Source organism: Vigna unguiculata, chromosome 7 (assembly GCF_004118075.2).
Source record: "Vigna unguiculata cultivar IT97K-499-35 chromosome 7, ASM411807v1, whole genome shotgun sequence".
Lineage (NCBI taxonomy): Eukaryota > Viridiplantae > Streptophyta > Magnoliopsida > Fabales > Fabaceae > Vigna > Vigna unguiculata.
This window is the reverse complement of record NC_040285.1, coordinates 18,440,150-18,446,314: the sequence shown is the minus strand read 5'-3', so window position 1 is coordinate 18,446,314 and position 6,165 is coordinate 18,440,150. Positions and strand designations below refer to the sequence as shown.

At 40.8% G+C, this 6,165-nt stretch overlaps 1 non-coding gene across 1 annotated transcript; it reads right to left on the bottom strand.

Moving 5' to 3' along the window:
- Positions 1-2,364: 2,364 nt before the first annotated feature.
- On the bottom strand, positions 2,365-2,471 carry LOC114192847. Its single transcript, XR_003606166.1, has one exon. It is a non-coding gene; the product is annotated as a small nucleolar RNA R71 (small nucleolar RNA).
- Between the last annotated feature and the right edge of the window lie 3,694 nt (positions 2,472-6,165).

Here is a 6,165-nt window from a genome sequence, read left to right as displayed (position 1 = left end):
GCAGGGGTGATATGACCACGAATTAGGTCTGCATGAAAGGAGACCAGTCACTCCATCATCTTCAACCTCTCTTCAAAACCTCCATTTTCGTTCTCCAAGCTTCCATGGACGTGCCCCTTGCGGTTTTTCACGTTTTTGGCTCATTTTTACCGTTTTTATGCATATTTGACAGCACCCATTGAGGGTTTTACGTTTTGAATTCGTTTTCTTGCTTGGGCAGTTCGTTTTGTGGGTTTTATACAACTGGAACAACATCCATTAATGGGGTTTTCACATTTATATATGATAGCACCGTTTTGCATTCCATTTAAGCTTTGAAATCTCTATTTTTGCTCTTAAATTGCGTTTTCAGATTTCATAAGTTAGGGTTCTTGGTTTTGTTTTTGTGATTCTAGTTTTGAAGTGTTTAATTGCTCATTTCCATGTCTAGCTAAATTCGTGTATTGACTCCTTGATGAAGAATGCAATGAAGCTTTGAGGTTGTGCTTGTTTTGTGAAATCTGCCATGTTTTTGTTCTGAATTCGTGGAATGCATGTGTTGAATCTGTTAATGCTTAATTTACAGAGTAATTGAATATGTTTTGGTTAAGATACGTTCATGCTTAATGTATGTAGCTGAGCTGTTACGAATTTAAGGATGTGTGCATTGCTTAATTACATAATGAAGCTAGATTGTAATTTTTGCTTAGTGAATTATTATCTAGTGGATTGAGATAAGGCGAGTTGGGGTTAATTTGGTGGCCTATGATAAGTGAAATTGCGTTTGAATCAAGGATGTCAATACGATTTTAATCACTGTAGCATTTAATTTAATCTGTTGATTAAGATTCTGAATCTGTCTGCCAATCCCCCCCTGTGTTTTATTGTTGTGTTCATATGGAAATTTCGCTTTGAATGAAAATATTGGTCGTTGGGAGACGACTTGGTTCACTTTCATGTACTGCATTTTATATGTTTTAATTTGGTGGGGTACGACCTCTATCAAATTTTGCGCCGTAGCCGGGGACCAATCGTTTCGTTCAAAGTAAAATTTTCAGTGTGTTTGTGTTTCGTGTTTTGGTGTGTGTAGTTCAAGTGTGGTTGAGTTGTGATGTTAATGTTGTGTTAAGTTCAGTGCCTGTTTCCATTCCTATGTGTTTCTTTGTAGTGTAGTGTGAATAGTGTCGCGGCGCGCATGAATAGTGTCATCTAGTGTAGTGAATAGTGTCCGAATTTGGCATTTAACTTCTGGATTTTTGTTCTGGTAGCTACGGTGCTTGTTTTGACTTGAAATTGTTTCCCCCCACTTCTAAGACATTGAACTTGATAGTAAAAATAGCTGGAGCAGTTGGTATGGTCTGAGTTAAGAGATTCAAAAAAATTTTGGACTGATTTTTAGTGAAACTTCAGAGGACCATAACTTTTGCTTTGGTTATCAGAATCACTATTATTTTATATGCATTTGGGGTGGAATTTGATTTCCCACCTTGCTTAGACCCGCTCTGGCAGTTTGCAAACTAAGATTCTCTAGAAAATGCCATTTTCTACATTTCAGCAATGATTTTTGTGATTTTTCTTCATTTTTTTTACTTTTGAAAAATTGTTAAAAATACTTGTGCTTTGAGTTTTGATCTAATTTTTTTTGTGCTTCTGTTTGACCACTCAAAGGAATAGGCTACCAAATTTCAAGTCATTTGGAGTTTGTTTGAGTATACTTGTAGTTATACCCTATGTTATGCCAATATCACTAAAATTAATGCTTTTTGGTGCATGACTAGGGGAAACCCAAGTGAATTACAACCATTTGATCCTGAGATTGATAGTGACTTTTTGGTGCATGACTAGGGGAAACCCAAGTAGGCATCTTAGGAATCCGTCTTTGCATGCTCAATATTTAGTGACTTTTTCTGACTCTTCTGATTCTCATCATACTCTTACACTTCTCATTCCTTGCATTCTGAGCATACTGTTTATTCTGAGCATTTTGATTTTGATATTGATAACATGGCTCAACCTCCTCCACCTCATAAGAGAACCATGAGTGAGCTCACTGCACCAGAGTTCACTTATGATAGTTTATGTATTCAATACCCTGAGGAGGAGGTTCCATATGTGCTGAAAACTAGTTTAATACACTTGTTGCCAAAGTTTCATGGTCTTGCAGGTGAGGATCCGTGCAAACACTTGAAGCAGTTTCATGTCGTATGTTCCACCATGAAGCCTGCAGATGTACAGGAGGACCATGTATACTTGAAGGCTTTCCCTCATTCTTTGGAGGGTAATGCGAAAGACTGGCTGTACTACCTAACACCCAGGTCCATCACAAGCTGGGATGACCTGAAGAGATTATTCCTTGCCAAGTTCTTTCTTGCTTCAAGGACAACAGCCATAAGGAAGGAGATTTTTGGCATCAAGCAGCAATCTGGGGAGACCCTTTATGAGTACTGAGAGAGGTTCAAGAATCTCTGTTCAAGTTGCCCACACCATCAGATCTCTAAACATCTCCTTTTGCAGTATTTTTATGAAGGTCTGCACCACATGGATCGAAATATGATTGATGCCGCAAGTGGTGGTGCCCTTGGTAACATAACCCCAACTGCAGCCAGACAACTAATAGAAAACATGGCTTCAAATTCTCAACAATTTGGCACTAGGAGTGATGCCATAGTTGTTAGAGGTGTTCATGATGTAGGATCAGCCGAGTACACGAAGAAGTTGGAGAGTAAGATTGATGCTCTTACCACACTGGTCAACCAACTTGCTTCCAATCAGAGAGCTCCAGCTGCAAGAGTTTGTGGCCTTTGTACATCTGTTGATCATTTTACAGACTCTTGCCCAGCATTGCAACAACAATCTTCTTCTTCTACACCAGTGGATACCCCTCAGGCCTATGCAGCAAATATTTTCAACAACAATAGGCCCCAACAGCAAAAACAAAACCACCATGATTTGTCAACCAACCGATATAATCCAGGATGGAGGAATCACCCTAATTTGAGATGGGGAAACCAGGGTAACCAGCAGCAGCCCCAACAATTTCAAAATGTGCAACCACCTCCACAACAAGAGTTGCACCTGCACCACAACCTGCTCCTGTTCCACCTATACCCACACCAGCACCTGCTGCAGCACCTGCACCTTCTTCTACTTCATTGGAGGAGTTAGTCAAGATGATGACCCTTCAAAATATGCAATTCCAGTAGGAGACTAAGGCCTTAATCCAGAGTTTGACAAATCAAATGGGGCAGATGGCCACTCAGCTAAACCAGGCACAAGCTTAGAATTTTGACAAGCTTCCATCACAGACGGTGGAAAATCCGAGGAATGTGAGTGCCATTACATTGAGATTTGGGAAGAACATTGAAGTTCCCAGTCCCGAGCCTACACCTTCAAAGGAAGTCGACCCTGCCACACTTTAGAGAAAGCGTGATGCTCATGCAACTGGTCCTTCCACATCTGGTGTGACTTCTACCCCTTCCACCTCTACTGTTGCACCTTCCATACCTCTTCCTTTCCCTCCAAGAGCCATTCCAAGCAAAAAGATGGAAGAGGTTGACAGGGAGATCTTAGAAACATTCAGGAAGGTTGAGGTGAACATACCTCTGTTGGATGCCATTAAACAGATTCCCAGATATGCAAAGTTCTTGAAGGAGTTATGCACGCACAAGAGAAGGCTAAAGGGAAACGAAAAGATCAGCATGGGCAGAAATGTGTCAGCATTAATAGGTAAATCTGTTCCTCAAATTCCTGAGAAGTGCAAGGACCCAGGTACATTTTGTGTACCCTGCATCATAGGTAACAATAAATTTGAAAATGCAATGCTTGATCTTGGTGCTTCAATAAATGTAATGCCTCTGTCTATTTTTAAATCTCTTTCTCTTGGACCCCTGCAACCTACGGGTGTGGTGATTCAATTGGCAAATAGAAGTGTTGCCCACCCCGCAGGTTTGGTTGATGATGTTTTGGATCGTGTTGGTGAATTGATTTTCCCTGCTGATTTTTACATTCTTGATATGGAAGAGGGATTTTCAGATGGTTCTGCACCAATCATTTTAGGCAGGCCATTTTTGAATACTGCACGAACCAAAATTGATGTCCATGCAGGTACTTTGTCCATGGAGTTTGATGATATTGTTGTGCGATTTAACATTCTGGATGCCATGAAACATCCTTCAGAGGATCATTATGTTTTTCACATGGATATTATTGATGATGTTGTTGATGGATTGATTTCTGATTTTCACTCTTTGCATGCATTAAATTATTCATCTGTGTCTGAGTTATCTGAATTTGCATGCATTGATGTTTTTGATTCTAATTTTGATTCTGATTTTGATTCTGATGATGCTGAATATGATGTGGATAATGTTGAATCTACTGAGTTTGACTCTCTGGATGTTGTACCTATTGACTTTGATGTTATACAATCAGGTTGCACTAACCATGTTGCAGGAAGTACATATGCATCTGATTGTTATGCTCAGGTACAGGCTGTGGAACCCATTTCTCCCTCCCCTCTAGTTCCTGATATTCAGCCAGCATCCAGTACTCCAGAGTTGAAACCACTGCTAGGAAACCTCAAGTATGTCTACTTAGAGGAGGAGGACAAACTGCATGTCATCATTTCCACCTCCCTCACTGCTGAATAAGAGCAGAGGTTGTTGCACGTTCTTAAAAAGCATAAAAAGGCAATTGGATGGAAATTAGCTTACATCCCTGGTATTAACCCATCAACATGCATGCACAGGATATTGTTGGAAGATGGAGCAAAGCCAGTGAGACAGCCACAGAGACGACTAAAACATGTCATCTCGGATGTTGTAAAGAAGGAGGTGACCAAGCTTCTACAAGCTGGGATCATCTACCGCATTTCTGACAGTCAGTGGGTCAGCCCCATCCATGTTGTTCCAAAGAAGACCGGCCTCACTGTAGTCAAGAATGAAAAAGAGGAGTTGATTCCAACAAGAGTGCAAAACAGTTGGAGAGTTTGCATTGACTACAAAAGGCTAAATCAAGAAACCAGAAAAGACCACTTCCCCCTGCCTTTTATTGATCAGATGCTTGAGCGTTTGGCAGGTAAGTCCCACTATTGCTTTCTTGATGGGTTTTCTGGTTATTTTCAAATTCACATTGCACCTGAGGACCAAGAGAAAACCACATTCACCTACCCCTTTGGCACTTTTGCCTATAGGAGGATGCCATTTGGCCTATGCAATGCCCCTGGTACATTCCAGAGGTGCATGCTTAGCATTTTTAGTGATTTTCTAGAAAAATACATAGAGGTGTTTATGGACGACTTTACTATATATGGGTCCTCATTTGATGCATGTTTGGATAGTTTGGGCAGAGTTTTAAACAGGTGCATCCAATCTAACCTTGTTCTCAATTTTGAGAAATGTCATTTCATGGTAGAACAAGGCATAATATTGAGGCACATAATTTCAAAAAAGGGCATTGAAGTTGACCTTGCCAAGATCTCAATTATTTCACAATTGCCTTACCCCTCTTCTGTGCGAGAGGTTCGTTCTTTTCTTGGCCATGCAGGGTTTTACAGGCGCTTCATTCAAGACTTCAGTAAGAAGGCTCTCCCACTATCCAACCTAATGCAAAAGGATGTTGACTTCATCTTTGATGAAGGATGCAAAGAGGCTTTTGATTGCCTCAAGAAGGTCCTGACCACAACTCCAATCATTCAGGCGCCCGATTGGACAACCCATTTGAGCTTATGTGTGATGCATCCAACTATGCATTAGGGGCTGTTCTAGCTCAAAGGATTGATAAGCAGCCGAGGGTAATCTACTACGCCTCCAGGACATTAGATGCTGCCCAATCAAATTACACCACAATAGAAAAAGAGCTCCTTGCGATAGTTTTTGCACTTGAAAAGTTTTGATCTTATCTGCTTGGTTCTCCTGTTGTTGTGTTTACTGACCATGCAACTCTTAAGTGCCTATTGAAGAAGGTAGAATCAAAACCTCGGCTGATAAGATGGATGCTCTGGCTCCAAGAATTCGATTTGGAGATCCCTGATAGGAGTGGAGCACAAAACCTGGTTGCAAACCACCTAAGCAGGATTGAGAGGTCTACTGATGATGCTTCACCAATCCGGGATGACTTTCCCGATGAAAGTTTTTTGACACTCTCTACTTCTTCCTCACCTTGGTTTGCTAACATTGTTAATTATCT